Consider the following 23,236-nt stretch of genomic DNA (forward strand, 5'->3'; position numbering starts at 1 on the left):
CCTTGGGCAGAACACTATGAATGAATGAATGAATGAATGAATGAATGAGTCTCAATATATTCTTCAAGAACATTTCTGTGGTCATAGTTCCTTCTTCCACACGTTACAAATAGAACGCAGTGTTTTCAAAGGAACAATCAACAAAGACAAGAAAAGATTGTGTCTGCTGTATCAGTTTTCGTCGTTCAATGGGTCACGTCTCATAATAGTAAATGGTGTACGAGTAATTTTGAACACATCGAATAATCTGTTGTGTAACTTATCTCCAATTGGTAGTGTATATGCTGTCACAGTGTATATATAGAGAACTCCACGTTAAGAAAAAAGCATTGGTTTTAGTACATTGTAAAAGATATGTGGTAGGTAGGCGTTTCTATGGCAATTGGTCAATTGATGGAATAGCCCGATATGCACAATGCTTTTTTCTTAACGTGGAATGCTCTAATAGTATTTTGATTATTATTATTATTATTATTATTATTATTATTATTATTATTATTATCATCATGGACACCGGAACGAGAGCCCACTGCCCACACTCAGTGCGAGGAAAGTCGAATTCTACGTCAAACAGAATCGTCATGCACACATGTGTGTTACACAAAACTCTGCATTGTCTGTCACACTCAAGCATAGTCATTAATTCCCAAACCCTTCTTAGTATTATTTCTAGTTCTTGGTATCCAGAGTACATTTTTATTAGGTTATTTTACGACGCTTTATCAACATCTTTGGTTATTTAGCGTCTGAATGAGATGAAGGTGATAATACCGGTGAAATGAGTCCGGGGTCCAACACCGAAAGTTACCCAGCATTTGCTCATATTGGGTTGAGGGAAAACCCCGGAAAAAACCTCAACCAGGTAACTTGCGCCGACCGGGAATCGAACCCGGGCCACCTGGTTTCGCGGCCAGACGCGCTAGCCGTTACTCCGCAGGTGTGGACACCAGAGTATAGCCATCTCTCAAGAATGGATAATTAATGTGTCATCGATCAAGGACAAGACTATGTAGGGAAACACCAAGAGTAGATTTTGCAGAGGAAACGAAGAGATGTTTAGTATCGTAAATCAAGACCACCAAAAAGGGTTGTGAGTAATCTTCTGAAACTGATTAAAGTTTCATGGCTGTTTAATTAGCTTCCCCTTTTCGACGTTGAACAAGTAAGCGCAACGGAACCACTTAGGCTAAAGTCTTTAAGGCTAATCTAATCAATCCCTAGCTCCACTGTCTTCTATTTTATGGTCGATCACCATCAGGTACGTGGATGCATCAGAGCAGCTATATGACTTTGTCCAATTTCATCTTATGGACAAAATTTAATGCTCAGATAATAAAACGATTACATCTAAATTCTCAAGTAAACTCGTATAACACAGTCACTTGTTCACCACAGGATTCAATCGACCTCACTAGAGTCGTGTCGCTCTTATGTCCGGCAGCCAATTACGTTTCAGGTCGGCTACATTTAAACGTATATGTCTTGTCATTCGCTGCTGATGACGTTATGCACTTCCTAAGACTCTATAAATACTGAATATAATCGTCCGTCATTTTGGTTATTTCGTTTCCGTTCGCAGCAAGCAGACAATGAAGCTATTTGCCACACCATTAAACATTTTCATGTCATAGCTCTTATGAGAGTCAATCAATCGCACTGTAATATTGGGATTCATAGATAAATATATAGACAAAGCATTGAAAAAAATTCGGAATCAAAATCTTTTTTGGAAAGTGAGAAAAAAATACTAACTTCGAAGTAACCTGTTTAAAATAGACATTGACACCCTCAAAAGTTGATAAGCGACAAACTTTTTTATTTTGCACGTTAGATGAGGGGTCAAAGCGAGAGAAATGTTTAGAAAAAATGGAAATTACTTTTAAAAGTGTTGTTACTCAAAATCTTCACTGGTTTCCGAGTTACTGCGAGTTAAATGCGCATATTTGCCTGATGGATTTCCGCATGCAGAGTGACAACTTTTGTCTGTCAGAACTGCGGATTCTCATATAAACCTATGTTAATTTAACTGCCCAATTTCATGCAGTTAAATCATTTAACTCTATGTTAGCATAGAAGTATCCAATATGGCTCGTGCGTTAGATGCGTTAGTTGATTATTTAGAAAATGATATCCATGAATGCATAAACAGAGCGGATGATTTCTGTGATTTGACAGAACAGAAGTTCATACAAAGGTGTAGGCTATTTTCTGCCAAGCCTCACTTTTCACTTTGAACGTAGATCCGTTTGTTTGTTTATTCTCAATAATTGGTTTATACTGTGAAATTATTTCCAGCAGAAAGCTTCTCTCGAACGAAGAGAAATTAGTCCCACGACTTCTTTTTGTTCCAGTGTTTTCCATTTCACAACAGCAATACCAGTACGCCGCTCTACGCTACTATGATACAGACTACGGAAAGAAGCAGAAATCAAACCTGATAGAATAGAAAGACTTCTATTCTCTCTGAATCAAACAACGGAAACAAGCGAGAATCACAGTTGTCAGAGTTCAGAAAACAGAATTGAGCCTAGGTATTCTTGGTTCTAGGTTATGATTAAACTCTAGAATCTCTGGTCCTAACAGAGAGTTAACAAACAGAATGTTAAAATGTGAAATATAATGTTGAAGAAACGCAATATTTTTAACAGTAATTCATACTTATAACTTACAGTTAATTAACGCTATGTTAGGTGCATTTTAACAAAGGTTGAAGAAACCAGGCCAGAGATTATTTATTTATTTATTTATTTATTTATTTATTTATTTATTTATTTATTTATTTATTTATTTATTTATTTATTTATTTATTTATTTATTTATTTATTTATTTATTTATTTATTTATTTATTTATTTATTTATTTATTTATTTATTTATTTATTTATTTATTTATTTATTTATTTATTTATTTATTTATTTATTTATTTATTTATTTATTTATTAACTTATTAAATTATTAACTCATTTACTTATTTATTTATTCATTCATTCATTTATGTATTTATTTATTTATTTATTTATTTATTTATTTATTTATTTATTTATTTATTTATTTATTTATTTATTTATTTATTTATTTATTTATTCTGACTAACAGATTTTAATAAATTGCTTAGATCAAATTGGCCAAGTGTTGAAGTAACGCACACATTTCATACTCGCATCGCATACCAGAAACTGTCAAAACGTTTCTTTAATAAATTCCTAACGCATCCAGATCATTGTGGACTCAATGTGACAGAGTGAGCCATTTTACTTTTGAGATACAGGCATCTGTAGCCATGAATTTATTACTCCGTTGCTAGAGTGACAGATGAAGAGGACTAATTTTGACCTGAGCGAGTACTGGTCAATAATTTTTGCATGGGCCCTCCCATAAATATACCAAACGCCCTCTAAAAAACTCATCTTCGACTGAATTTGTGAACCCACGAACTTTGGAAGCCAACGGACTACAAAAATTAGACTGCACATTCAGAATCATTCTGAGTACTGTATATAACTTAGTATTATGAATAGTTATTTTCTAGTTCACAATTTCCTATCGGTACATTTTGCAGTAAGGAATACAATGTAGTTTCACTGCTAAATTACAAACGATTTGCAGTAAGAAGTGAGTCAAGTCATAATGTTTGTTTTCTAATCGTTGGACGTTGTTCTTCGCTACAGTAAAGTCAGTGGGCTTATCATTATTTTGATGATGAAGCAAGAAGAGGCATACAGAGTCCAACCTCTGTACAGTTCAGTAGACTATTCTCCAAAGAGTAATTTGAAGATGACAGTGAAGTCAAACAACCATCTCAGACTTGCAGTGAGTCTGCAACACAACACATTATACTTAGAGTCCTAAGGGAGGTGTTGAGGAAGGGGATTATGTCCGGTCAATTTCAGACAGCCTACATTGTTACTTTGGCTGTAGAACACTATTCCTTTGTGTACCGCCGTAAAGGATCCTTAAAATAGAAAGAATTACATCGTTATACAATCAGGATATTTATGTTATAAACATTCTCTAAACTGATTTTAAAATGTCAAATATGAAAATGATAAAACGAGTCACGTTTAAAAGGAAAGGTTTAACACGAACGTACTGTACATATGTAGGCCTATGTACAGTAGTGGCAAAAAAAACCGGACCGACCCTTGTAGCTATTTCAGAGCCTTGTTCACTCCAGAGCACGATAGATTGGTAACTCGTAGTTATAATCCTGCCTGGGAACGAAACTTTTTTTTTTGTTCCTTATTCAAATTTATTCCCAATACTTTTCGATTGCAGCGATATTTTACTACTTAATTAACTTATTATTCCCACAACATGAATTTTACCAGCAATCGAAAAGTATTGGGAATAAATTTGAATAAGGAACAAAAAAAGTTTCCTTCCCAGGCAGGATTCGAACCACGAAAGTCTTAGAGCCTTTTCACACTAGGACACCGGTGACGGTCACAAGTGACGGTCACTGACGGAGATACATTAGTTTGAATTGGAGCGTTCATACCGGGACATTGCAGTGTCTCACCCAGTCACAGTGTCCCAGCAGTGTCTCGCCCTCTACACATGTGTCGTATAGGGTCACAGTGTCCAGACCAGTCACTGCTCGACATACATTGCTTTGAATTGGAGTTTTCACACTGGGACACAAATCACAGGACACAGCTTGCAGATTGCCAACAGAACATCCACTCAGTATTCGAGCACAGTGAAACTAGTCTATCCATCCATGAGTTTAGATTTGATTAACACGGAAGATTTTATAAGTGAAATAGAAAGTCGACCTGCTATTTGGGATGTCAAAAGCGATAACTATAGCAATAAAGTGGTGAAAACGAATGCTTGGCAAGAAATTATAGCTAAGTTTGTGCATGATTTCAATGAGAAAAGTATGAATGAATGAAGCAAAATTTGTACCTAAGTTGCATATTTTCTTTTCCACCGAAAAAATTATAAATTACATTTCATATGATGCTAAGTAACAATATATGGCAATATGGTTTGTAATTTGTTACCATATTAATTTACAATGGAAAGTTATATTTAACAATACGTAACATTTAGCACTGAAGTACAACTATACACATCACAACTACAATGATAGAAAAAATAAACTTAAATGAAATGTTAACAAACGGTAAGAATAAAAGCATTCGATATATATATATATATATATATATATATATATATATATATATAAAACCGTATAAAGGAATTTAAGAACGGATATCAGGCAAAGGTCAACGTGATCAAGGATGAGAATGGTGACTTGCTTGCAGACACTCATTCAATTCTGAACAGATGTAAAAACTGTTTTGGGCAACTACTAAATTTAAATAGGCCAAATAGAAATAATCGGGACGAAATTCAAAACAAACTGCTGAGCCATTTATACCCGAACCCACACTTTCTGAAGTCGGAATTGCGATAGAAAATCTGAAAAATTATAAGTCTCCAGGTATCGATCAAATTCCAGTAGAATTAATACAAAAGGGTGGAAGTGCATTATCTACCGAAATTTATAAACTTGTATCTGATATTTGGGAAAAGGAAATTGTACCAGAACAATAGAAGGAGTCAATAATTGAACCTATTTTTAAGAAGGGGGACAAGACTAACTAGTAAATTCCGAGGAATGTCACTTTTGTTGACATTGTACAAAATTTTGTCCAATATTCTTTTGAGAACATTAACTCCATATGTAGATGAAATTATTGGGGATCATCAGTGCAGTTTTAGGCGTAATAGATCGACTATTGATAAGATTGTTTTGTATTCTGCAGAAATTGGAGAAAAAATGGGATTATAAGGGTACAATACATCAGTTATTCATAGATATAAAAAGGCATATGACTCGGTTAAGAGAGAAATTTTGTATAATATTCTTATTGAATTTAGTATTCCCAAGAAACTAGTTCGATTAATTAAAATGCGTATCGGTGAAACTTACAGCAGAGTCCGTATAGGCCAGTTTCTAGCTGAAGCATTTCCAATTCACTGCGGGCTAAAGCAAGGAGATGCACTATCACCTTTACTTTTTAACGTTGGTCTAGAATCGCCATTAGGAAAGTTCAGAATAACACAGAGGGTTTGTAATTGAACGGGTTACATCTGCCTTTTCTCTATGCGGATGACGTAAATATGTTAGGAGAAAAATCCACAAACGATTAGGGAAAACACGGAAATTTTACTTAAAGCAAGTAAAGCGATAAGTTTGGAAGTAAATTCCGAAGAGACAAAGTATATGATTATGTCTCGTGACCAGACTATTGTACGAAATGGAAATATAAAAATTGGAGATTTATCCTTCGAAGAGGTGGAGAAATTCAGATAGGCCTATCTTGGAGCAACAGTAACAAATATAAATACACTCGGGAGGAAATTAAACGCAGAATAAATATGGGAAATACCTGTTATTATTCGGTTGAGAAGCTTTGTCATCTAGTCTGCTGTCAAAAAGTCTGAAAGTTAGAATTTATAAAATAGTTATACTACCGGTTGTTCTGTATGGTTGTGAAACTTAGACTCTGACTTTGAGAGAGGAACAGAGATTAAGGGTGTTTGAGAATAAGGTTCTTAGGAAAATATTTGGGGCTAAGAGGGATGAAGTTACAGGAGAATGGAGAAAGTTACACAACGCAGAACTGCACGCATTGTATTCTTCAACTGACATAATTAGGAACATGAAATCCATATGTTTGAGATGGGCAGGCCATGTGGCACTTATGGGCGAATACAGAAATGCATATAGAGTGTTAGTTGGGAGGCCAGAGGGAAAAAGATCTTTGGGGAGGCCGAGACGTAGATGGGAGGATATTAAAATGGATTTGAGGGAGGTGGGATATGGTGATTGGGACTGGACTAATCTTGCACAGGATAGGGACCAATGGCGAGTTTATGTGAACGGCAATGAACCTCCGGGTTCCTTAAATGCCATTTGTAAGTACCTAAGTAAGTATTGACCACAAATGTTGACATAACATTTCTAGTAATCTTTGTTATACTTTCCAACAGCTCATGAAGAGCAACGATGGACTTACCAGTGACAGTTTTATAATATTTTAAAATATATAATATACTACTACCAGTTAAAATCTGTCAAATATGCTCAAAATAAAAGAAAATAAAACGACAGTAAAGTAAGAGAAAGTTTTTCATCTGATGAGATAGCTTTTCCTTAGTATTGTGTCCATTCCTGTGATTTCTAGCAGTGAATATCTGTGTAATGAACATTTTTTCTTCATCCTCCTCCTATTCTATACCATTAACGACAAAACATTCTAATTCGAATCCATTTTACTAATTAATCACAAATTGTTTTATCAGAAGCTACTAACTAATCAGTTGGCAATACTAGCTGTGTTCGACACCAGTGACCCACGAGTGTTCATTGCAAACACCGGTGACCGTCACCCGTGACCGTCACCGGTGTCCCAGTGTGAAAAGGCCCTTAGTTACCAGTCTATCGTGCTCTGGAGTGAACAAGGCTCTGAAATCAGCTACAAGGGTAGGTCCAGTTTTTTTTTGCCACTACTGTACGTATAGTTTTTGACATTGTGGTTCCGATAAGTTAAATGGTTTATTTATAGATATTATAGACGGAAATAACTATAAATAAACTATGTATGTATTTATGTAATATATGTATGTATATATGTTTGTTTGTATGTATGCATACATGTACAGTTCTCGCCAACCTAGACGACCTAACTCACACCACTCTTCCGACTCGTGCCTTACCCAAAACAAAACAAAATCATACTGTGCCTGCCTGTTAGTTATGCAGCATTGTCACATACGACTCTGAATTAGCCCAGCCGCTGAGCTGAGGCAAGTAAATGTGTGTGTTTTTTTTAACAGAGAAGTTGGTACTTTCGGTGACTCAGGAGAAGACCAGCGCGGAGTGAGGAAAAAGGGTAGTTCATAGAGAATGTTACGACAATAGTGCATACTTGTACTACTAGTAAGTGGAAATAATGTTCTCGTTTACAAACCAATTATTTAGTCCTGACAGCTCAGCGACGCGAAAGAGGGGAAGTAATAGGAGGAGTGGGGAGAGTTCCGGATTAGAGATAAGGGCGAGCGGTCAGTAAAGGAATGCAGTACAGCTTAACTGTACTGGAAACACACTGCTCTACCGCACGCATGACATCCGATCGCTCCGAAGGCAAGCGAGTGAATAACCCAAACACCCCTCGACGTAACTAAATGGACTCGCCTGACCCAGACGCACATCGCCGGCGATTGTCAGGACTAAATAATCGTACTGTACTAGTAGCACAAGTATTGCACGTGTTGTCGTAACGTTATATATTAAACACCCCTTTTCCTCTCCGGCAAGATAAGCTGACCTTTCGACTCGGGCTGAGGCCGTCTATGTTTGGCAACGCTGTTATAAAGCAATTCAGTTATCGGACGAGGCGAACTGCATAACATAAACATCGAGAGCATGTTGATGTGACTTCTTTGACTCCTTTCCTCTGAGCTGGGGTCGTCTAAGTTTGGCGAGTATAGGTCTCGCAAGAAGGGATTACCGACGATAGGAATGCGAACGATACAATTCGATAAGGAAGAGCGGACGACAGGAAAGGTCACGAGATAACTTGAATGATATTCAAGAGTACAGTAGGAAGAGAAACGACATCGACAGAATCAGTCTTGCGTTGTGATAGTTACATTACTGTTTTAGTTTCAGTTCCACTGCATGTGAATACGTGTCTTGTTCCAAGTGCGTTTATTTTATTATGTAGCGATGGAGCGTTCCCCTCGCAGAGTATCATTATTTTACTGGTAAACATAATGTTGCGCATTTAATTAGCATCGAATTTTTCTCTTGCTACGCTCTTCATTTCCACAGACGATGTCCCCATGTGTTCATCTTCTTGGAAGAATCAGTACTTCCATCGCCCCGTACCTCTCGCTCCCTCGGCGTGCCTACATACACACGTCAAAACAGACAGTAACGCCACCACTGTTTTTCGGTAATCATTCCTTGCACGAGCTTATATAATACGTATGTATTTATGTACAAGCAGACGGATGAAATAGATGAACGGACAGCTGTTACACAGTCCCGAAAACAAAAAATTACTCAAGTCTATAGGTTCAAATAGCCCGCCAAACGGTATAGTTGTTACCAAAATGTTACGATAAACATTTCATTTTTCCGAATTTTCTCAAATAAAAAACTCAGAGAACTAGTATATCTCTGAAGGATGTAGTCTTGCTGTAAATATAGACCGAAATAAAATAAATAATTTGTCTGATAATGTATCTTTCGAAATGACAGTCTTGAAAACAAGACAAACAACCCTCACTCATGGCATAGCATAGTAGTTTAGACGGTAGGGCGGACGTTTTGTACTTAACACACAATCGTCGGATCGAGAACTGCGAAAATTATTTTATTTTAATTGTCTCTAATCTGTAGAGATATTCAGAATTTTGGTGTAGCAAATGTGAAGTGCTATGCAGTTCTTAAAAGCAACGTTTTAGTCAACACGATTTAATATTGTACCTAGGTCCGACCAACGTATTGAAAAACTAAAATAGAACATTTTGCACAACGTTCACACTTTATTGACGTTTGGATGCTACATAATTCAGATTCTCAGACTCAAAACATATCCATGTATCATTTTTCCCTTAATCTGTTTTCAGCTTAATTACCTGATCTCTTGATCAGATATGAAATCCTAATACAACGCTGTCTGCCAAACTGATTACTTCCAGATGGGTGGGTGATAAGAAAGTTATGGGGAATTGGTGAAAATACGACAGAAGAAATATGAGTACCAGAGAACGTTTCTCGTCTCTGTCCACAGAAAAGAAAATCGCTTGGACTCGCCCAGATAGGAACCGGGTCTACGGAATGGAAAGTTGACGCTACAGCCGTCCGGTTAGCAAGGAACCTGGGATTAAATTTTAGTGTGCGTTGACATGATGGAAAGGAATGGAATTTACGGGGGGGGGGGGGGACACTATGACCCAACACTGCGACCTATTGCGATCTATTGCGCTAACTTTCAATCTAGGAGTATTTCCAAACCCACACCGACTGACTAGGCTATACTAAGGTTCGCTGCATACTCAGGTTTAGACCAGACAAACCCCCTCGTCCCTAGGCCAGTCCCCTCCGTGCGTCGTCACCCGGCGATCGGAGAATGTTATGAAATAATGAAGAAAATGGAGAAATTTTGACGGAATGATGTAAATGCTTAATATAGGGTAAAATGGGAGAACCCCGAGAGAAAAACCCCAACTGCGATCTTGTCCGCCACAAGTGTCACCGGAACTCCAACCCGTGCCAACTGCGTGACAGGCCGGATGTCTGACCACTCAGCTACCGCAGGGGTATATGTTGACATAAACTTACATCTGATAATACATATTCTTTCTCAAGATACACAGAATGTTCCGAAATTTGCAAACACTGGGTAAAAATGGAGACAAAAATGTTAGTAACAAAATTTCGTCCGAAGAATTTTTAATTGCACAATTGGGCAACACTACACAATATAGGATAACTTAGTAGCCTACTGTAATGTAATGTTTATTATACTTACTACTGTAACTAGAAAGTAAAAATATTATAAAAATGGATAAACAATAATTTATTACGAAGTTATTATGAAGGAACTGAACATAATGTACAGTAATACAGAAATAGGCCTAATTCATACATTACAGAAAGATAATTAAAATAAAAAATAAAACCAAAAACCAGAGGGCAGTGCGATGCTTTGAACCAAGAACGTTTATTTTGAAGTAGCGTACGGATGGCTTTAATTACGACTGTAGAGGTAACATTTATTTTCAAAATACAGTGTTGCCACATTGTGTAATTAAACATTCATTCATAGTTCTCTGCCCAAGGGCAAGTCTTTCATTGCACATACAGCACTGTCTAATCTTTCCTATTTTCGCCTTCTTCTTAGTCTCCGCATACGATCTATATCTTAATCCTATCGGATTTTTGACCCGATCTCTCCCAATTAGTCTTTGTCCCCCAATTAAATATTCTGCGGGCAAAACATTTCCGTCTCCATTTGCGGTGTATCCCATGCGCGTGAATTTTGGGCTCCTTGTAGATGTTCCGGTAGATTTTATATGAAAGCTGAGATGAAAACAAAAACGTCCACATACCATTTCGACGATACAGTCTATGTTTTCAAATAATGAACGAACGTTTTGCTTATCAAATTAGGCTATTTCGAAACATACAGTATTTCCGTGACACCATCTCTTCCACACTAGGATGTATATGAGAAAATCTTGCTGTAGTATCGCGTATTTCTTGATTCCACCGATTAAAATTTAATTTCACATAAAATACGCTGTCTCAAAAACTGAACACTTAAGAACTTATGTCTACTTGGAAATATTTTCTTGATTAGTTACTATAATCTACCTCTCAAACTTCAGAGCCAATTGTAATAGGATAATATTTGCTTAAAAATACAGTAATTGAAAACTATGGCGTTTTCGGCAAAATGGTGTATGAACGTTGTTTAATTCCTTCCCATTTCTAGCTCGTGTACAGAGCCCACTAAATATCCTAACAGCTTACCACGAAGAGATAAAAACGTGGTTGTCACAACAGCTGTACAATAATTTGAGTAATGAGTTTTGGTATAATATTCTAGGGAAATTCTACAGATAGTAACAGTATATATTCCTACTACAAAAAAAGAGTGATTAGAATAATAGTAGGTGCCAAATCTAGGAAATCGTACAGGATCATTTTCAAAAAACTACAAATAATGTATATGGCTTGTTAGTATATTTTTTTTTCATTAATAAACTTCCTCGTATGTAATCGTGAAGACTTTGTAACTAATTCAACAGTTCATAGCATAAATACACGTCATAAAAATGACTTTCATACTCCATCGGCAAGTCTATCGTGCTATCAAAAAGGAGTGCGTTATATGGCAGTAAAAAAATTTAATAGCCTCCCTATGGATATTAAAAATCAAACTCAAAACATAAGATTATTTACGGTCGAATTAAAGAAGTACCTAATTTCTCACGCCTTCTACTCTGTAGGTGAATTTATGACATTCAACAACGCTTCATGAATATTTGTGTCTTGTATTAATTATTATTGGTACTAAATCTTTGTGTTGTACTAGTAGACTATATTGTAAAACTCTTCTGTGTATATTTCAACTAGACTGTGACTATAATTAAGGCTTTATAGTACTGTTAAGATTTTTTTTGACATGTTCCATATTCTAGCTGTGAAGCGATGTACGAATACCATGGGATGTAAATAAAGACAATACAATACAGTTACTTTTAAACTGCTCGTTACTGTACAACTGACTTGTCCCTTTCCCTCGAAGATCACTGCGCTGGGGTAACAAATTTCATTTTAACTGAAATCATCTCAGATGGACGAACACAAGTCCTCACTATTCTGTGCTCGTTGCAAGAGGTCTGATAAGAAGTGTAAGCTTCACCTCAAGTCTGTTTATTTCCTTGGTTCTTGAGAGTTATAATTTTGTTTATACTTTGCTAAAGTTGGCCGGTTTTCCATAATTAGTATAGATTTATTCCCTTCCCATTTTCTTTCCTGCTTCCTCCCATTTATTGGGGATTACTTTCAATTTTCTGCCAGTATTAATTACGTCTACACCTTCACTGAAGTACTGCGCGGTCTTCTCAAGTTAAAAATAAAGCTCTCGTAAGAAGCAGTTTATATGTCAGTATTAGCAAAAATTACATCGCCTTTATATCGTCAAGTACTTCATTAAAACTTTTAGCTCAAGTTGCAATCAATTCCATAAAACCTTATCCATTGTAACATGAAAAATGAATATCGTAATTTCACATTTGGAGTACCATCTTCAAAACCCAAAGAGATGTTACGTTCGTTTCAATTTGTTTCAGTCATTACCACTGTTCTCATTTTACCTTCTTAGTATATATATATATATATATACTAAAACTGAGCAGACTAGAGAGGGCAAAAGAATACAATAAAATAAATTTAAAAAATCTACTACCGGTATGCCTTTTGTAATTAAGTGCATAGTTAAATATAAAATTAGACAAAATCTGCATAGTTCGGCAAAAGCGCGTCGCCGGCTGACCTACGAATACATACATGAACTCAGGTCTGAATAATAACATTCCGTCCCTTAGTGACTTCAGCAGGGTTGCCAGACTTCTTAGTGGCAGAAAATAATGATACGTGTTACTTGTTTCACTTAATATTCAAGAAAACCGTCCATTTTATTTATTTTATTTTATTTATTTCATTGGGTTATTTTACGACGCTGTATCAACATCTAGGTTATTTAGCGTCTGAATGAAATGAAGGTGATAATGCCGGTTAAATGAGTACGGGGTCCAGCACCGAAAGTTACTCAGCATTTGCTCGTATTGGGTCGAGGGAAAACCCCGGAAAAAAACCTCAACCAGGTAACTTGCCCCGACCGGGGTTCGAACCCGGGCCACCTGGTTTCGCGGCCAGACGCGCTGACCGTTACTCCACAGGTGTGGACTCCATTTTATTTAAAAACTGCAAAAGAATAAATCGCTCTTATCAGTTTCTCTAATGATAAGAGTAAAAATCAGAATCATACGGATGGTACTTATCAAATAAAATTGTAACATTTAGGGGAAAATGATTTTTTTCTCAGAAATGTTTTCATTTGGGATTAATATGGTATTGGAATTTTTGTTGCTCTCTACCCAAGGAATAAGTTGTTAAAATGTGGCCAGTTATATTTAGGGCAAGGATAGCGTTAATGTTGAACAAATATTAATATTCTAGTCGGCCTCGGTAGCGTAGTTGGTATAGCGCTGGTCTTCTATGCTCAAGGTTGCGGGTTCGATCCCGGCCCAGGTCGATGGCATTTAAGTGTGTTTAAATACGACAGGCTCATGTCAGTAGATTTACTGGCATGTAAAATAACTCCTGCGGGATAAAATTCCGGCACATCGGCGACGCTGATATAACCTCTGCGGCTGCAAGCGTCGTTAAATATATCATAATTTAATTTTAATGCATTAATTCTAAAGACAAAATAATAGTACCGATAACTTCAAAATGTGTCAATAAAATGTATTAACAAAGAAAAAGGAGGAAACAGAATAAACTGGAAGCAACAGCTGGGGTATCATTACAATAGACTCCTCCAGCCAACAAAATGTTTGCAGCTATTCTTACGTGTTTAATCAATATTCATTTGCATACATCTTATAGCCTTCGGGTCACAAGGAAAAGTTATCTCCCACGTTTAACCTTTACGAACTTTGCACGTATTGAAACAGAATTCAAGAGCTAGCAACTCGCAATACTCCCCAGAGTATATGAAAACAAATAGGAAATACACAGAAATAAGACATATTACAGTTCATTATGTTAATTACAATTTATCATCAAGCTGCAAACTATACAGCAAAGATAATGATCTCCAATTACCAGCTCAAAATTATATAATATCTATAAAATTATTAAGAAAAATAGTAAAAAATTATTAAATGTCATTTTTAGATTTATAAACACATTAAACATTCGATTTTAAATTAACTGACACGTAGAAACTGAATATTTCGTCGATTTTAAAGGTTCTTAAAGCTTCTGTAAGACGATGTAATGCGAGATTCTCCGCATCCAAAGAAAGTAAAAGGTGTCCAATCGGCTGGGAAAGTCATGGTGTCCGTGGCCTGAGATTCTATAGGGATAATCATGATTGACTAACTAGCAAAGGAGAGAACAATAACCGGAGAACATTATTCAAATATCCTGCAGCAACTGAAAGTGAAAATTCGAGACAAGAGGCAGGATATCACCAAGAAGAAAGTGTTGTTTTATCACGACAATGCACCGACTCACACGTCTGCAATCGCGATTGCTAAACTACACGAACTACTGTTCAAATTGTTGCCGCATCCCTCCCCCCGACTAACCAGATCTTGAACCCTCAGACTTCTTTGTTTTCCCACTTGACTGAGAAGAAATTTTCGTCAAATGAGATTATCGCAGTAGAAGAAGGCTTTTTTGCAGACTTCGAGGAATCTGTGTACAAGGAGGGTATAGCAGCATTGCAGCACCGGTGGACCAAGTATGTGGATCTAAGAGAGGGGGGATTATGTTGAGAAATAAATATTGTTTCAGAATAATCCTAGTTTAACTTCTACGTTGGGCTATGAACTTTTCAAAAACTTTGGTACTAAATTATAATGATTTTTAACGTCATAGTGGATCAAATTTTTTATGCCAAACGAGAGTAAACATATTTCATGCACTTACTGAATTGAAATTATCACCCTCAACATATGCTTCGGGCGCTAAATATTCCACTCCTGAATAAAACCCTACTTCATTCTCTTGTAGCAAAAATTACTATTAGCCTACACGTATATTGTGCCTTTGGTATAGCAGACACAATATTTCAAGAATTGCAGTAACAGAAAGAAATTGTGGTCTAAATTTTTCTCCCACGTTGCTTTCCACCGAATTGTTCTTTACTGGTATGTAGTACCAAGAATCGTTCCATGCACGAAAGATCTTTGACGTATTCTCGCATACACATACATGCAGGAATCATCGATCATCTCTTCAAACTTTTTCTCTTTTTGAAGAGAAATTGCTCAAAATGATATGATTAAGTTAAAGCAGGACGAATATTCGTCCTGGTTAAAGCGATCTTGATGTAATTTCTTCTCAAAATTATATTCTACAACAATTTCATTCCTTTCTCATTTTCATGTTTGCTCTTAAAAATAAGACAAGATAGGACGTGCTCGCTTTATAATTTATAAAAAAAAATCCAAGTTAACTTCACTTTCTCGTTTTCAGTAACAATAATCACTTAATCAGACAGTTGAATTATCAAAAGAAGAGAAAATAAATATCACCAAGGAGATACATACATTCTCATTATACGTTTATGTGTTTAGCAATAATTCAGTTCCTTTGTCAAGATGCAAATAATATTACATTTTACATTTATTTTCTTGAATTATTACTCCAGAGACTATATCGAGTGTTTAAAAAGGATGTGTTCAAACTGAAGGAGCTTATCGAGGGGTTGAAATACAACATATTTAGAACAGAAAGCTATGATCTCTAAATTAATTCTCAGTCAGTACTAGTCCGTAATATCAGAATCAATACTGAGGATGTAATCATGCTTTGCACCTTACCCCCTGCCACCACATTTAAATGGGTTGATTTATTTTACAACTTCTTGCAACAAGCTGTTCCACAACTATTAGAAAACGTACCACTTACTGTGCACTAGCAGATATGGATGCAACAAGACAGAGCGCCAGCATACTTTACTCTTGCTATACGAGACTTTCTAAGTCTTGCATTTCCCGGACGTTGGATCGGAAGAGGAGGTCCGATTGTATGGCCAGCCCATTCCCCTGATTTGATGCCTCTTGATAACTTATTTTTGGGTCATACCAAAAGTATTGTTTCAAAAACACCAGTGGAAAAGCCAGACACACTTTTAGCAGGAATACTTGCAGCATTAGATGTGGTTCGGAAGGTGTCTGCGATATTTTGGAGAATGCACCATAATTTTCTTCGACGATGAAATGCTTGCACTAAATGTGGTGGTTGCCAGTTTCACGAACTTTTGGTATATGCAAAATTAATTGTAAAACTCATGTAATTTTTGTCTAAAACTTTGCACAGATTACTATTATAGGCCTACATTGGTACATTGTCCATCATATGTAGTTCCTGACATTCACAAGCTTATACTGACTCGGGATTACTTCCTAGATCATGATGTTGTAAAATTGTTACGTTCCAATTCCTTTAAAAGCTTCGTCAGTTTGAATCACATTTTATAAATGAAATAATTTAAAGCACCTAAATAAGAAAATGAACTTTTATTTTATGGATTACACACAAAACTTATAGTACGCTACAATTCTAAAAATAAAACATTTGACTTCCTTTATAAAATTGACAGTTCAAATATATTGACGTAATTATTTTTTTATTTACATAAAATAACTTTATGTTTTTTTGTATTTTTACTTTGTTATTTAACGACGCTGTATCAACTACAAGGTTATTTAGCGTCGATGGTATTGGTGATAACGAAATGATATTTGGCGAGATAAGGCCGAGGATTTTCCATAATTACCTGAAATTCGCCTTACGGTTGGGGAAATCTCGGAAAAAATCCTACCAGGTATACCTTATTTTATTTCAAGGAGTGCAGTTCGGTGTTCAAATAAGCCACCGAACTGCACTCCTTGAAATAAAATAAGGTATAATCAGCCCAAGCGCAACTCCGGATCGGCAGGCAAGTGCCTTAGCCGACTAAGCTACGCCGGTTGCTAACGTTATGATATAGATGGTTGTACCCCATATTGCAATTTTATGTTAGATTGTAATCATGTTATAATGCATTCAGGAAAAGAGGTATTTAAAAGTAACACTAGTATTAACATAAAACAATAGTATACGATTACCTTTGGGAAGGCCGAGACGTAGATGGGAGGATAATATTAAAATGGATTTGAGGGAGGTGGGATATGATGCTAGGGACTGGATTAATCTTGCTCAGGACAGGGATCGATGGCGGGCTTATGTGAGGGTTCCCTAAAAGCCATTTGTAAATAAATAATATACGAGTATTGTGATTTCTTCCTTTCAGTCCTAAATCTTTGACATTTTCTTTTGTTGCCCAACCTTGCGTAAAAATAGTTATTTACGATACAAGTGCTAAAAAAGGATGTTTGTAAAACGAGGACGCAGGCCGAGTGAAGCAAGCCCTACGAACAAAATAATATCATTTTAACGTGTATATCGTACATTATTTTTTAGCCAGCACTTCATTCATGCTGATATAGAGACAATTCCCTCGACTTCTCCACTTCTTTACCTTCTCGCTTAGTACTGAAACTCTAACGCATTTTAATCAAGCGTTAGTATGGCTCAGCGTAGAACATTCGACTACAAAACGAGAAATACCCGTTTCAAACGCGAATACTCTATATTTTTAATTAAGTTTAATTCTTGTTTCAAATAGTTATCAATAAAATAGTTAATGAAGCAATTTATTTAATCTGGGTACATTCTTAACCAAAAACAATTATTTTTAAAATAAGGTCTGACATTATTTCAACCACTTTACTGATTGGTTGCGAACGCTGCTATGTGACATCTGATGGGAAACAATCGGTGCAAACAGTTGAAAACCAGTGTTAAAAATGCTTTTCACTCTAGTGCCAAAAGTAATGGATGTCTAAAAATCCATTTAAAGGGGAGGATAAATCCTTGAAAATGAGCTCACTTTACATTGTTTTTCTCTACATGTACATAAACTGAATACGCAACGAAAAGTAGAAATAATTATATATTTAATAATTTTATTAATTTCTCTTTCTGTAAATCACTTTCATTTCGCAGTTTATTCTATAAATTACAAATAAACAAAAAATCACGAACAAAATCATGTCGTAATGTTTTAAGTTGAGCGCCATTGCGTGTTTCTAGTTTCAAATAACGGCCTATTTATTTATTTTTTATTAAAAATGATTTTATTTACTGTGCACCATCCTGGCACAAATCGACTTGTAGATAATAAATATGAAAAAAATCTGACTAATAGTTTAGGAGAAATCGCTGTACACAGACAGACAGCAGGCCCAAAATTACTTTTACCTGCATTTCTATGAAAATATCGAAATCGATTTCTCGTATCGTAATACTTTCTCCAATGAGAAAATGAAACACAGTGGGTGAAATACTTCTAGATAATGTTCTATGTTATAGATGTATACCTGGTGTTTATTTGAACAAGAATACTTCCTTGCATATCCTAATATAGGCCTATAGTTCAACTTATCTTGAGCAGAATTCTCTCTCTTATTGCGCGCCTAAAATCTCTGTTTGAACATTATCTATACAGTACTTTCCAATGTCGTCTTTAATTTTACAACTAAATTTGTTTAAATATTTTTCTTCTCCCCATCATTTTATCCCTCTCCTCTCGCAACTTGTGTTTCTTTACGCAGTAGCGTCTACATTAGTAGTGAGGAAAAAAATAACTTGCTTGGAACTGTTCCAAAAAGTAACAGCTCCTTGGAATACTAGGTTCCAAAATAACAGTTTGTTCTGAGCTAGACCAAAATACTTGCTGTTACAAAATACTCGTTTCACTTTGGAACTTCATTATGACAACACCTGTTCCACAGAACGGAACGTCTTTGGCACTATTGGAATCCTTCCGTCATACTGAAAGAAATTTTAGAAACTAAAGTAAAAGGTAAATAGCAAAGATATGAAGAACGTCTTTGAAAAAATGTACAAATTATTTTGAAACTGATGTTACTTTGAGTACAGGATTCTATCAAATAATTAACATAATGCCTATATTACAATATAACAACTGTATCAAAAGAGATGAAAATATATACCAGGAGGTTAAGTTTTATTTACAAATGTTTTCTATTTTTAGTTTCATTACCAATTCTTTAAATTAAACTAAATTCCGTTCAAACATACGTTTATTGTAACCTTAGTGAGACAGAGGAGACTGTTGAATTTTTATTTACAAAAACACAAAAGTTGTAAATGTTCCTATTTCACTACAATAAGATTATTACTCTTCATGACGGTATTATGAATTTTAACACGGCCAAAATGATTGAAGGTTTTTATTTGCTAATTTTTTAAGAAATTGAACATCATTGTGAACTTGTGTTGGGCAGAAGAGGAAGAATAGGTCAGGTTTTATTCATCATTATGATCCATTTCGATTTAGTTACTAATTTACAAATAATTTAAAACTACATTAAATTCCCTGCTACGAATTCATTTTGGTATTAGAAAACATTTATTTTCCACGAATTCATATCTCAGCTCATTATGACATATCCTGCACGACATGGCATACAGGGAATTATGTGGTCATACAGTGTCCAAAATACCATTGTTCAATTGCATACTAGTCGTACGTGCATGTTCCAAAATACCACTGTTCCATTAGATACTAGTGCACCTTTGTAGTTATATAATATGGTACTGTTATTTCGGAATTGTTATTTGGAACCTAGTATTTTCAAGGAACTGGAACAGTTGAAACTGTTATGAGAAAATAACTACCGGTACTTTTCCCATCTCTAGTCTACATAAAGTTTGTAGTCACCAGAAATACATCAATTAAAAAATGTAATTAGTGGTGCGGCAGTTCTAGAGTGCCAAGGCCGATTAACGGACTGCTGGTCTCACACCATCGTCTCAGCAGAGATGAACCATCACCCAACCAATACGGGTGAGCATATGGTCAGCACAATTATCCCTTTCAGCCGTTGTAGCTTGCTTACGGAAACGTAATTTGCTACTCACTATAGTGCCCCAAATTCATCGCGATGTTGGGTGGGTACCTGTCCCATACATTAGTTGAAATTTCATGACAAAATTTCTTCCCGTAGGAGGGCTCGAATCAGGCTATTTCGTATTGCTTGTTCAAGACATGGTGTCTTAAAACACATTGTTATGGCGAGGAATACAGACCAGATTTAATTCAAATTATTTTTCTCACCTGTCCAGGTTTTTAGGAAAATACATAATTTTTTTCTTCTATTTTTCTCTTAGCTGCCACTTGTTCTTTGTTACAATCAATTCAAAAGCTATATCCTTGATGGTAGTAGATTAAGTGTTCACAAAGAAATCAACATATAAGTCAAATACAACTTAAATTCTGAGCGAAAGTAAAGTCATTAAGTATTTTATTGTTAACTTTTCTTCTCATAAAAATGAGTGTCTATAATTTCACTGTATGAAAGCAATACTGGTATTTACCTTTGGTAGGATGTGAAGATGGCAGTGCTAAAGAGATTCACTGAGACTGAAATAAAAAGAAAAATAACAGATATTATGCGGCAAATTCAAGTTTATTAGCTAAGTTCGAAATACGAAGCAGGCTACCACAACAACAAGTTGCCATAGCAATGAAACAGTCCAAAGTTAAATTTGAAAACACAGAATTCTCAATTTTCCCAGCTTTCATATAGCATTGCCTTACTGCCTTAATATGAATCGTGGCAGCTTCCAATGCACTTGACAATTCAGAGCCATTATTCATGATTCCCAGACTGATTGTCCATAGTATTTACGTCCAGCATAAATTAGCGTCCAGTTGAGATTTTAGTCTATAGTAATTTTATGTCCATAACAATTTTGCCCGCCTATTTAAGTCAACTTATAAAAATCGTCCACTGTATGATTTTGTCCACCATACTAAAATATTCTCAAACATTTTTGTCCATTTTATATATTTTAGTCCATATTTCTTAGTCCACAATATTTATAGTGCGAATTAAGATTTCTGATGAGGGGGGATAGAATCCTAGATAGAGAATACCATACATAAGATTATTATTATTATTATTATTATTATTATTATTATTATTATCATCATTATTATTATTATTATCATTATTATTATTATTATTATTATTATTATTATTAGCATTATTATTACTATTATTATCATTATTATTATTATTATTATGGTTTAATGCTCGGTCCCACTGAGTTGCTTGTCTTGCATCTTGATCATATGGTAATAATAATTATACCCATGAGAAAGTTTAAGATAAGATGTGTAATTCCTAAGTTATTGATTGTTGTCAGCTTGCTGGTGATAATAGATCAATATTATTTTCTTTGCTTACTTTATACTTTATAAAGTATACTCGTATTAAAAAAGTCAGGGGGATAGAAGTTATCCCTGGCAGGGATGTTAATATGAATTTATGAGAGGGGGGTAACTTTTCAAAAGGGGGGAACTATTTTATTTCAGTCATATACAATGAAATTAACCACACATTTAATTTTTGAAGCAAATAAAGAAAAATTTGAATAACATTAATTATTTTCTATTTCCTGTTCATCCCTCTCTTCAGTACTGCACAGTTTTATTATGTAGCTGATCGTGATATCTGTGTACTATATTCTCTACTTGTTGATTTGTTATATATAATTTTCTAATTGGGTAATGGATATTTCTACGACCACCAGCAAGTTGTAATATCAAGATCTCATTGTCCCTTTGATCTTTTTTATATGATCAAAATATTTCTATAATGTTGCATGGTATATCACAATTATCTTCTGAAATTTTGAGTGTCAGCCCTCAACAAAATTATTCGTCCTCTGCGTTCTATGAGCACCCAATCATAAGCATTCCACAATGACGGAGGAAACCGTGGAGGCACTGCTCTCCTTCTACCTCTTGCAGGTCTTCCCCTCAGACAGGTGGTTTCCAAGTATGTCATAAGATCTTGGACATCGCCATGACTTAATTGTAACAAGTCATCAAAAACCTCTTCAATGTTGTCAATGGGTGCGAATGGAAGGTCCATCAGCTGCTTAATGTCAGTTCGTATATAACCGCCAATAATTGGTCTCCATTTTTGCTGAATGAGTGAAACTGATATAAACGTATTATCCTTGCCTTTAGACGAAGGAAGTAAATATACCATTATAATGTCTATGAAATTCTACTGTAAAAATTTGATTCCTCATTCAGAGTTCTGGCACATGGATTTCACTAACATAGAAACCATAAGAAAGCATATTAATAATGATCAAATTGTTTTCTATTAACTGCAATTCAACTTGTCTTGTATTTAGTTGTATGGACAAAATTTTAAATGGACTTTAGAAAAATGGACAAAAAATGTGGACCAAAAAAAGTGGACAAAATATTTGTGGACCTATGATATTAATGGACAATACTGGAAATGGAAGAATCCTTTATGGACAAGAAAAAGTGGACAAAATGTCCATGTTTCAAATGAAGTTGGACTTTATGACTGGACAATATAAAGTGGACAAACTAACCTGGAATGTTATTAATTAACGTTGTATGGTCTCAATAACATCTCCAATAAATTTAACAGTTTAATAGTTACTGGTTTACATAACAAGATTTAAGATTTTCACGGCACTCTAGAGTTGTGGTTTAATTTCTATTTATGTAATTTTGTGGAGTCCAATGCTTCCAACCTATTTAAAATATTATTTTTCTCTTTAAAGAGGTTTAGATAACGTAAGAAAGCAACATTGAAGTTTATTCCTGACTCGTAAAATCACAATGTTTACCCTTGAAATGAAAATCAATATCCAAAACTACTTTAAAATAAAATGTTTATTATCATTACAGATTACTTTATGTACCATAACTTGACAAGTCACACTAAGTGAAGAGGAAGGGGATATGTAGTGCCTTGCTTTCTGTCCTTTTCATTAGAA

At 35.3% G+C, this 23,236-nt stretch overlaps 1 protein-coding gene across 2 annotated transcripts in view; it reads right to left on the reverse strand.

Moving 5' to 3' along the window:
* unc-104 (kinesin family member unc-104) overlaps window positions 1–23,236 on the reverse strand; it is a 439,225-nt gene that overhangs the window by 413,337 nt on the left and 2,652 nt on the right. The window contains exon 2 of one of the 2 annotated variants that reach the window (XM_069849498.1): window positions 20,780–20,825. The exons of the other annotated variant lie outside the window; for it this stretch is intronic. The gene's annotated coding sequence lies outside the window, so the exon portion shown is untranslated. The remainder of the gene's footprint in view (window positions 1–20,779; window positions 20,826–23,236) is intronic. 2 annotated transcript variants of the gene reach the window in all.

The sequence above is a fragment of the Periplaneta americana genome, chromosome 16, assembly GCF_040183065.1.
Source record: "Periplaneta americana isolate PAMFEO1 chromosome 16, P.americana_PAMFEO1_priV1, whole genome shotgun sequence".
Classification (NCBI taxonomy): domain Eukaryota; kingdom Metazoa; phylum Arthropoda; class Insecta; order Blattodea; family Blattidae; genus Periplaneta; species Periplaneta americana.